This window comes from Papio anubis, chromosome 13 (assembly GCF_008728515.1).
Source record: "Papio anubis isolate 15944 chromosome 13, Panubis1.0, whole genome shotgun sequence".
Lineage (NCBI taxonomy): Eukaryota > Metazoa > Chordata > Mammalia > Primates > Cercopithecidae > Papio > Papio anubis.
In genome coordinates this window covers 62,965,173-62,976,985 of record NC_044988.1, presented here as the reverse complement: position 1 = coordinate 62,976,985, position 11,813 = coordinate 62,965,173, and positions in this window count along the sequence as shown.

Here is an 11,813-nt window from a genome sequence, read left to right as displayed (position 1 = left end):
AGGCTGGGGCAGGAGAATCTCTTGAACCCAGGAGGCAGAGGTTGCAGTGAGCCAAGATCGCACCACTGCATTCCAGCCTGGGCGACAGCGAAACTCCGTCACACACACACACACAAAAGTACATTGTGCATCTGTAGCATGCCAGGCATTGTGCTGAGAACTAGAAAGGGTGCAAATAAGAGTAAGACACAGTACTTTCCCTCAAAGAACTATAATCTCATAGAGGACAAGCATTGACAGAGAACCATAATCATACTACAAAAGAGAAAATCAGTTGTGCGCAATAGAGGAATGAAATGCAATGGAAGTTCCAAGGTGGGAGAGACAGATTACTTCATGAAGGGAGGTATTTGGGTTAAGGAATGCATAATGATCATTTAAATTATTGTTGATATTAAAACATTAAAAGTCATATCAAAATTTATCAATTTCATTTTTTAATTACATGCAGTTTTTCTCATGTTGAGGAGAGACAGCTTTTACTATTTTATTCAGAGAGTGGAGAGGTTAGAAAGTGCAAACTTTTTGGAGGTAGTTTACTTTATGCAGGTGGAGGACACAGAATGATGCACAAGGTAAGATTTTCAAGGTCAAAGGAATAGCAAAAGAAAAAGCAAGGCAGGATTGAATAAGGTTGGTCTGGAGGCAGCTGGGACTCTGACAAGGTGAAACGGTTGCTAGAGAGCAGCCTGTACCACTCTTTTTTTTTTTGAGACAGTCTCATTCTGTTGCCCAGGCTGGAGTGCAGTGGCTTGATCGCGGCTCACTGCAACCTCCGCCTCCCAGGTTCAAACGAGTCTCCTGCTTCAGCCTCCTGAATAGCTGGGATTACAGGCATGTGCCACCACACCCGGCTAATTTTTGTATTTTTAGTAGAGACGGGGTTTCGCCATGTTGGCCAGGCTGGTCTTGAACTCCTGACCTCAGATGATCCCCCTACCTTGACTTCCCAAAGTGTTGGGATTGCAGGCATGAGCCACTGCGCCTAGCCCTAGCCTGTACCACTTTTAACTGTCTTTATGAGGCAGGGACTGTTTTCAACTTTTTTTTTTTGCATATTCTTTGGCTATGGCAAACATATGCCAAAAATATTCTGGGGTGGTCTGAGTTCAGATATTTATGACCATAAGTTTTTGGGCTTATAAGATTGACAAATACAGTTACCACCATGTTAATGTCTAGAAAATAGAGAATATTATTCTGGCTGGGTATGATGGCTCACACCTGTAATCCTTGCACTTTATGAGAGCGAGGTGAGAGGGTCACTTGAGCCCAGGAGTTTGAGACCGGCCTGGGCAACATAGCAAGAAACAATCTTTCACTTCCAGCAGCGAAGCTGTGCTGTTGTGTAAAATTATGCTAAAAAATAATACTTAAAAAAGAGAATATTGTATGCTCAACTAATGTTTAATAAAAAAGGAGCTGGGAAAGGAAGGAAAGGCTATTTGATAAGTAACTAAATTCTTAGATGTTTTAATATGGTAGGTAATAGAGAGCCTCTGTAAGTTTTCTTTTTGCTTTCTGAGACAGGGTCTTGCTCTGTCACCCAGGCTGGAGTGCCATGCACTATATGTTTTTTTTTCTTGTAAGTTTTTGAGCAGAGTAGTAACATCTTAAGGACCACCCTAGGTGGTCCTTAAGCATTTAGAATTATTATCTTTTAGGTAAAGGACTGAATGAGAGTGTGTATGATATTTTGTTTGTAGTTTAAACAAATTGTAAAAGTATAAACATGAAGATGAGACTAATTTCTCTTAGGCCTTAGACAAAAACCTGTTGGGGTATTAAAGAGACTGTGGGGGGAAATCAGAATGACACCAAACTCTGTGTTGTCCTCATATCCTGATGGTGAGCTCATGTAGAAGAGAATCTGTGCAACCTTTTTGCTTACAATACACATCTCTTGGGGCCACTGCCTAGCACACAATTCCCCCTTTGTTGTGAATGGCTTCAGTGCACAAGGACAAAGCTCCAGTGGCCTTCTCAGATTTAGGGCATTCATCCCTTGGCTGCCGCTAATTGATCCAGAGGTAGACAGCCAACCAAAGTTGGTGCAATTATACTCACTCAGGAACCTGAAACTCAAAACAGAGAAGCAAAGAGTCTGAGAACTGTGGTGCGTACATTAGTGACAGTGTGTCCTGAAGTGAAGACCTACCCACTGCTGCTGTGGGTCCCTGCTCTTCCTACGTCTTGGTTCTTCCGATCCTTCCATCCCTTTATATGTGTGTGTGTGTGTGTGTGTGTGTGTGTGTATGTGTGTTTGTTTTTTGAGAAGGGAGTCTTGCTATGTTGCCCAGGCAGGTCTCAAACTACTGGGCTCATGCTATCCTCCTGCCTCTGCCTCCCTAAGTGCCGGGATTACAGATGTGAGACACTGTGCCCATCTCTTCCATCCCTTTGAATGCTTCAGCCAGCCTGTGGGTTCCATTGCTTACAACCAAAGGGTTTTTGTTGTTGTCGTTGTTTGTTTGTTTTAAGAGACAGGGTCTTGCTCTGTTGTCCAGGCTGGAGTGCAGAGGCACAATCACAGCTCACTGCAGCCTTGACCTCCCAGGCTCAAGTTATCCTCTCACCTCAGGCTCTCGAGTAGACATCATGCCTGGCTATTTAAAAAAAAAAAAAAAATATATATATATATATATATATATATATTTTTTTTTGTAGAGATAGGGGTCTCACTGGTGCCCAGGCTGATCTCAAACTCCTGGCCTCAATTGATCTTCCCACCTTGGCTTCTCAAAGCACTGAGATTACAGGTGTGAACCACCACACCTAGCCTAAAGAGATCTTTTTTTTTTTTTTTTGAGACGGAGTCTCACTCTGTCGCCCAGGCTGGAGTGCAGTGATAGGGTTGAAATAGAGTCACCAAACTGTTGATGAAGAATCTCGTACTAAGTTGGAATTTCCTGGTGCAGTAAACAATACTAAAATGGTGTTGACATCTAATCAGAGCTTGTATCTTCACTGTAACAATCCCTTAATACCTGTTCTACCAAAGAAACACAAGCCCTGGGCTTCTTTGTTATTAGGATTGGCACTTAAAAATCCTGAGTATAAGGCTGGATGCGGTGACTCACATCTGTAATCCCAGTGCTTTGGGAGGCCAAGATCGGAGGATCACTTGAGGCCAAGAGTTTGCGACCAGACTGGTCAACATAGCAAGACCCCTGTCTCTACAATAAAAGATAAAAAAGAAAAATTAGCCAGGCTTGGTGGCACATGCCTAGCTACTCAGGAGACCGAGGTGGAGGGTTGCTTGAGCTCAGGAGTTCGAGGCTGCAGTGAACTATGTATTTTACAAAAATTTACTTCCAATCTGTAGTTTGTCCTTTCATTCTCTTGACAGTGTCTTTTGCAGAGCAAAGTTTTTAATTTGATGAAGTCCAGTTTATCAATCTTGTCTTTTATGGGTTGTGCCCTCAGTGTCATATCTAAGAACTCTTTGCCCAACCCATGATCACAAAAGATTTTGTCCTATCTTTTACAGAAGAAATGAAGTTTATACTTTTATTATTTACACTTAGGTTTATGATCGATTTTTAATTAATTTTTGTGTAATGTATGAGGTATAGATGGAAATTCCTGATTTTGTATATGGATGTCCAGTTGTTTTAGCACCCTTTGTTGAAAAGACTTTCTTCGTTGAGTGGCCTCTATGCCTTTTTTGGATATCAGTTGGCCTTGATCACAGGTATTTGCATATGTCCAAATTCATCAAAGAGTATACATTAAATATGTGTAGTTATTTGTGTGGCAATTCTACTTCAATAAAGCTGTTAAAAAATAAATTGGCAATTTTTGTGTAGGTCTATTCCTGGACTCTCTCTTCTGCTGTGTTGATCTATGTCTCTGTCCTCTTGCCCATACTACATTGTCATCTTCATTAGTATAGCTTTTTAGTAAGTCTTAAAATCAAGTAGTGTGAGTCCTCTTTGTTCTTCTTTTTTGAAATAATTTTGGGTATTCTAGTTCCTTTGCCTTTGGATATAAAATTTAGAATTAGTTTTTTGATTTGTATGAAAAAATCCTGCTGGCATTTTAATTGGCACTGTGCTAAATCTTTAGTTTGGGAAAAAACTCATCTTAATGTTGACTCTTAAAATCCATGAATATGGCATATCTCCCCATTTAGTTAGGTCTCCTATGATTTCTTTTATTGGTGTTTTGTAGTTTTCTGTATATAGATCCTGCACATCGTTTGTGCAGTTTTTATAGTTCGTCCAAATTGCTAGTATATAGACGTATACTTGATTTTTGTTTTGCCCTTGTATCCTGTGACCTTGCTAAACTCACATATTCGTTCTAGGAGCTTTTGTGTAGATTATTTGGGATTTTTCATGTAGACATTTGTGTTCTCTGTGAATAGAGACTGTTTTAATTATTGCTTGCCAATCTCTATGCTTTTTATTTATTTGTTTTTCTTTATTGCACAGTCTGGGATTTCTAGCATGATGTTGAATAGGAGTGGTGAAAGCAGACATCCAATCTTAGGGGGAAAGCATTTAGTTTTTCAACATTAAATATGATGTTGGTTTTAAGTTTTGTTGTAGAAGCTCTTTGTTAGGTTAAGAAAGTCTCAAGGAGCTAAGGGTGGCCTCCAGCCAATAGCCAGCAAGAATCCAGAGCCTTCAGTCTTACAGACACAACAAAATAGATTCTGGAAACAATCTGAGTGAGCTTTGAAGTGGAATATTCCTCAGTTATATTAACTTCCTATTGCTGCTGTAACAAATTATCACAAACTTAGTGGCTTAAAATGTCACAAATTTATTATGTCACAATTCTAGGGGTCTGAAGTTCAAAATGAGTCCTATGGGGGATAAAATCAAGGCATCAGCAGGGCTCTATTCCTTCTGGAGGCTCTTGGGAAGAACCTATTTCTTGTCTTTTCCAGCTTCTAGAGGCCACCTGTATAATTTGGTTTGTGGCCCCTTCCTCTGTCTTCAAAGCCAGCAGTAGATGGTTGAATCTTTCTCACATTACACCACTCTGACTTCTATTGTTACATCTCGTTCTTTGAATCTCTTGCCTATCTCTTTCTCTTATAAAGACACTTATGATTATATTGAGCCCACCATATAATCCAAAATAACCTTCCCATTTCAAGATCCTTAACTTAATCATATCTGCAAAGACCCTTTTGCCATATGATCCCCTTCTACTATAACACATTCTCAAGTCCTGAGGATTGGGACATTGACATCTTTGAGAGACCATTATTCCGCCTACCCACTAGTCAAACCCCCATATGAGAATACAGGCCAGCCAAAACCTTAGTTGCAGCCTTATGAGACCCTAAACATAGCACCCGGGTAAGCCATGCATGAACTCTTGACCCACAGAAAGTGTGAGATTATAAGTGTATTGTACTATGTTTGTGGTAATTTGTTAAGGAACAATATAAAACTAATATAATAGGCATATAATTGTTCATAATGTTTCCTCATTATCCCTTTAATATCTGTCCTACAGACCTTATTTCATTCATGAATATCCCTTATTTCATTCCAGATATTGGTAATTTGTGTGTTTTTCTTTTTTTCTTAGTCTGGCTAGAAGTTTGTCAATTTTATTGGTCTTTTCAAAGAATCAGCTTTTGTGTTTTAATTGATTTTCTCTATTGATTTTCTGCTGATAATTTTATTAAACTCTACTTTACCTTTTTAATTTTCCTCCTTATGTTTGCTTTGGGTTTTGTTTGCCCTTCCTTGTTTTTAGTTTAAGGTGGAAGCTTAGCCTTTTGGTCCCAAGATCTTTCTTCTTTTCTTTTTTAAAATCGAAATATAATTCACATGTTATAAAATTCACTTTTTTAAAGGGTACAATTCAGTGGGGTTTTTTGTTTGTTTGTTTTTGTTTTTTGAGACGGAGTCTTGCTCTGTCACCCAGGCTGGAGTGCAGTGGCCGGATCTCAGCTCACTGCAAGCTCTGCCTCCCGTGTTTACGCCATTCTCCTGCCTTAGCCTCCCGAGTAGCTGGGACTACAGGCGCCCACCACCTCGCCCAGCTAGTTTTTTGTATTTTTTAGTAGAGACAGGGTTTCACTGTGTTAGCCAGGATGGTCTCGATCTCCTGACCTTGTGATCCGCCCGCCTCGGCCTCCCAAAGTGCTGGGATTACAGGCTTGAGCCACCACGCCCGGCCTCAGTGGTTTTTAATACATTCACAGTGTTGTGCAATCATCACCACTATCTAATTTGATAATATTCTTCTTTATTGATATAAACATTCCCAAATTTTAATATATTTAAATTTCACTAAATTAAAAATATTTTCATGTTTCCCTGGAGACTTATTCTCTGACACATGGGCTATTTAGTGGTGTCTTGTTTAGTTTCCAAGTATTTTAGGTTTTTCACAGATATTTCTCTGTCATTAATTTCTATTTTATTCCATTGTGGTCCAAGAACATACTCTGTATGATTTCAACTCTTTTTTGAGACAGAGTCTCCTCTGTTGCCCAGGCTGGAGGAAGTGCAATGGCATGATCTCTGCTTACTGCAACCTCCGCCTCCTAGGTTTAAGCGATTCCCCTGCCTTAGCCTCCCGAGTAGCTGGGACTACAGCAGTGCACCCCCATGCCCAGCTAATTTTTGTATTTTTAGTAGAGACAGGGTTTCACCATGTGGCCAAGCTGGTCTTGAACTCCTGACTTCAAGTGATCCACCCGTCACCAGTCAATTCTTTTTTAAATATAATTATATAAATTTTATTTTTCATGGGGTTATTATCTTTAACCACAACTGGCTTATGATTTCTTTCTTTTTTTTTTTTTTACTCTAACTTCTGGGATACATGTGCTGAACTTGCAGGTTTGTTACATAGGTATACACGTGCCATGATGGTTTGCTGCGCCTATCAACCTGTCATCTAGGTTTTAAGCTCCGCATGCATTAGGTATTTGTCCTAATGCTCTCCCTCCCCTTTCCCCCACCCCCAACAGGCCCTGGTGTGTGATGTTCTCCTCCTTGTGTCCATGTGTTATCACTGTTCAGCTCCCACTTATGAGTGAGAACATGAGGTGTTTGGTTTTCTGTTCCTGTGTTAGTTTGCTGAGGATGATGGTTTCCAGCTTCATCCATGTCCCTGCAAAGGACATGAACTCATTCCTTTTTATGGCTGCATACTATTCTGTGGTGTGTTTGTGCCACATTTTCTTTATCCAGTCTATCACTGATGGGCATTTGGGTTGGTTCCAAGTCTTTGCTATTGTAAATAGTGCTGCAATAAACATATATCTGCATGTGTCTTTATAGTAGAACGATTTATAATCCTTTGGGTATATACCCAGTAATGGGATTCCTGGGTCCAATGGGTATTTCTGGTTCTAGATCCTTGAGGAATCGGCACACTATCTTCCACAATAGCTGAACTAATTTACACTCCCACCAACAGTGTAAAAGCATTCCTGTTTCTCTGCATCCTCGCCAGCATCTGTTGTTTCCAGACTTTTTAATGATCACCATTCTAACTGGCGTGAGATGGTATCTCATTGTGGTTTTGATTTGCATTTCTCTATTTATTACCTAGAAATATGGTTTACTTTTGTGAATATTCCACGTGCACTTGAAAATAATTTTGTTGGATGGAGTGCTCTTTAAATTAGGCAATTACGTCAAATGGGTTGATAGTGTCATTCAGGTCTTCTGTATCCTTACTGATTTTCTATATACTTGTTCTATTGATTAGAGAGACAGGAGTGTTTAAATGTTCCAGTATATTTGTGGATATGACTTTTAGTAATGCTAGTTTATGCTTTAGCATCTGTTATTATGTGCATATACCTTTGGATTGTGATGCTACCTTTGGGAATCAGCCTTCTTATCATTATATAACGTGGCTCTTTACTTCTGGTAATAGTTCTTGTTCTGAAGTCTACTTTGTCTAATGTTAATATAGTCAGTCTAGCTTTGAGTTGCCATGCTATGTATTTTCTCATATTTTAACTTTTAATCTATCTATACAAGTTGAGTATCCCTTATCTGAAATGCTTGAGAGTTTGGATTTTTTCAGACTGTGAAATACAGTTGTGTGTTGCTTAACATGGGGATAGGTTCTGAGAAATGTGTTCTTAGGTAATTTCATCATCGTGCAAACATCATAAAGTGTACTTACACAAACCTAGGTGGAATAGCCCACTACACACCTAGGCTATGTGTATAGCCTATTGCTCCTAGGCTTAAACCTGTATATCATGTTAGTGTACTGAATACTGCAGGCATTTGTAGTGTACTGAATACTGCAGGCATTTGTGGCAAGTATTTGTGTATCTAAACCTATCTAACCATAGAAAAGGTACAATGAAAATATGGTATAAGAGATAAAAAGTGGTCCACCTGTATAGGGCACTTACCATGAATGGAGCTTGCAGGACTGGAAATTGCTCTGGGTGTCAGTGAGTGGGTGGTGAGTGAATGTGAAGGCCTAGGAAATTACTGCACATGACTGTAGACTTTATAAACACTGTACACTTAGGCTATACTATATTTTTAATTTTTTTCTTTCTTCAAAAATAAATTAACCTTAGCTTACTGTAACTTTTAAATTGTATACACTTTTCAATTTTTAAAAAGCTTCTTTACTCTTGTAATAACATTTAGCTTGAAACACACATTGTACAGCTGTACAAAAATGTTTTCTTTCCTTATATCCTTACTCTATAAACTTTTTCCTCTTGTTTTTTTTTTGAGAGGGAGTCTCGCTCTGTTGCCCAGGCTGGAGTGCAGTGGCGCAATCTCGGCTCACTGCAAGCTCCGCCTCCTGGGTTCAGGCCATTCTCCTGCCTCAGCCTCCCGGGTAGCTGGGACTACAGGCGCCCACCACCACACCCGGCTATTTTTTTTTTCGTATTTTTAGTAGAGACGGGGTTTCACTGTGTTAGCCAGGATGGTCTCGATCTCCTGACCTCGTGATCTGCCCACCTTGGCCTCCTAAAGTGTTGGGATTACAGGCATGAGCCACGGCGCCCAAACAACTTTTTCCTATTTTTAACATTTTTATTTAACTTTTTAAACTTTTTTCTTAAAAATGAAGACACGAACACACACGCATTAGCCTAGGCCTACACAGAGACAGGATCATTAATATCACTGCCTTCCACCTTCATATCTTGTCTCACTGGAAGGCCTTCAGAGGCAATAATAGGCCTGGAGCTGTCATCACCTATGACAACAATGCCTTCTTCTGGAATACTTCCTGAAGGACCTCCCTGAGGCTGTCTTACAGTCAACTTTTTTTTTTTTTTAATAAGTAGAAAGAGTACACATTAAAATAAAGATAAAAAGTATGTCAGCATTTATATACATAAACCAGTAACACAGTCATTTATTATCACTAGCAAGTATTATGTACTATATATAATTGTATGTGCTATACTTTTATATAACTGGCAGCACAGTGGGTTTGTTTACCCCAGCATCACCACCAACATGTGATTAATGTGTTGCGCTGTGACTTACAATGGCTATAGTGTCACTAAGTGATAGGAATTTTTCAGCTTCATTATAATTTTATGGGACCATTATTGTATATTTTGTCCACCATTGACCAAAACATCATTTCTGCAGCACATAGCTATAAATAAAATTTAAAGGAAGGTCACTTGTTGAAATGACTTGTCATATGCCCATTACTGGGACAACAACTGTGGCCAGAAGGATGGGACTCTACAATTGGCTAGGTCCGAGTCTCAAGCTCCCCCGTGACAAGGAAGTACGGTACTATAATTGGCAGTTGAATGACAACCAAATGGAGTAGAGTTGGGAAAGTTCTCTAAAGGAGAGGGTCGCTGTTGGTAGAAGAAGAGGAGAAAAGAATTGATGGGCAGATTTGAAAAACAGATGTCCATTCTACCCTCTCAACTGAACCACCCTTTTTTCTTAGGACCTGGGAACTTTTGATTTCTTTTTGTTTCATTACCCTTTCTTATTCATCAGAGCAAATTAATTACACATTTCTGATGATTTTTCCTTTTAAGTGTTTCTCATCTTCTCCCAAATTTCATCACCCTGGTCTGGATCTTTGTGACCTTGCACCTGCTTGTGTCAATAAATTCCAAATTGTCCTTCCTGCCTTCTCTTTATAAGACCAATCTCTGGGCAGTCTGTAGCTGTATGCAACTTCTTAAAACACCAACTTCATCATCATTATCATAAAAATTATGTCAGCATATATCTAATTTTTGTGCACTTTGTAAGGTACTTTCACATATTGTCAAATAATCACCCCATGTAGAACTAGAAATCTCGATCTATAATATATTGGCTTTAATTAGATTAATCTAAAATTGTGCCTATAAACCTGTAAAACAGCAAAGTCACATCTTCGAATGGGTTTGGAAGTGGGTATGGAATCTTACAAGAGAAATAGTGTCAATCACATAGAAAAAAACCCTGTCTTATATGCCAGAAGTTGAAACTCTTGTTGGACAGAATAGAAAGAATCTATTTCTATCAGACTTGACCATGAAGGTGTCAAGATGTTAACGAGGTAGCTTCTAAATAGACAAGATATTGTTTTCTCAGTGAGGCAGTTAGGAACCACCTACCATTAATAATAACACCAACAACTAATAGAATGCATGTATTAAGTGCCTGCTATGTGTTAAGTATAGTTAAACATTTTACATAAATTATATTATTTTATTTAATCCTCCAAATAATCCTGCAAGGTGTTGTGGTGACCATAAAAAATGTGCCTTTCCTATCTCCTACTGCAGAGCATAGTATTGGCAACCCTAGCTGCTGCACTCTGAATCAACAGCATCTGCACTAAGGCCACAGTTCCCATAGACTGTTCTCAGGCAGCAAGTGATTGCAGCAGGGTACTAAGGCAGGCCTATTCTGACAAGATGTAGGACTCCTTTGACAGGCTACTTTGGCTTGAGGAACTCCCATTGGCCTTGCTGAAATTTTCTTAAAACAGCATGGCAGTTGTTTTAGTCTATTTTCTGCTGCTGTAACAAAATACCACAGACTGGGTAATTTATAAAGAAAATAAGTTTATTTAGCTCATGATTCTGGAGATTGGGAAGTTTAAGAGCATGGCACTGGCATCAAGCAAGGGCCTTTGTGCTGTGTCATAACATGGTGGAAGGACAAGTAAGTACAGTAGACAGAGAGAGGAAGGGTGGGGACCAAACATCGTTTTATCAAGAACCCACTCCTATGATAGCTAATCCACTCCCAAGATAACAGAATTAGTCTATTCATGAGGGCAGACCTCTTAAAGATCCCACCTCCTAATACCATCTCAATGGCAATTAAATTCAACATGGGTTTTGGAAAGGATGTTCATACAGCAGCAGTGTAAGGCTCTTCCCAACTAACCCTCTTTCTTTCTGTCTCACATACACAGGACTCAGACCTGTGTCATGTTCTGATAGCTCTCCTAGCTTCTCTGATTCCCTTTATTTTCCCTCACAGGAACTCACCCTCCCTCACCCCCTCCAAAGCTCTTGTGTATCTAATTTCATCTTGACATCTTCCCATTTGATGACCTAACCAACACACATGGTGCAAGAAAATAGGTAAAAGATGGAGTTCCGGGTATAATTCACCCATTGTCTGGTAACCAGAGATTACTCCCTCTTGGGTGGTACGTGGAGGATGGATAGTCCCTGGCATGCAGTGGTGGTGCAGGTGCTAAAGATTTCACTAGAAGTTACCTGGGAAAACTCTCTGATTGAAAAGATTGCCTTTGCTGGCACAATGATTCTGTCATTTGGAAGACATGGGGGGAACAGTGCATATAAAGATGGTGGAGTTGGCTGGCTACTACTAAGCTGAATTGATGCTCTGCAGAGGGATAAT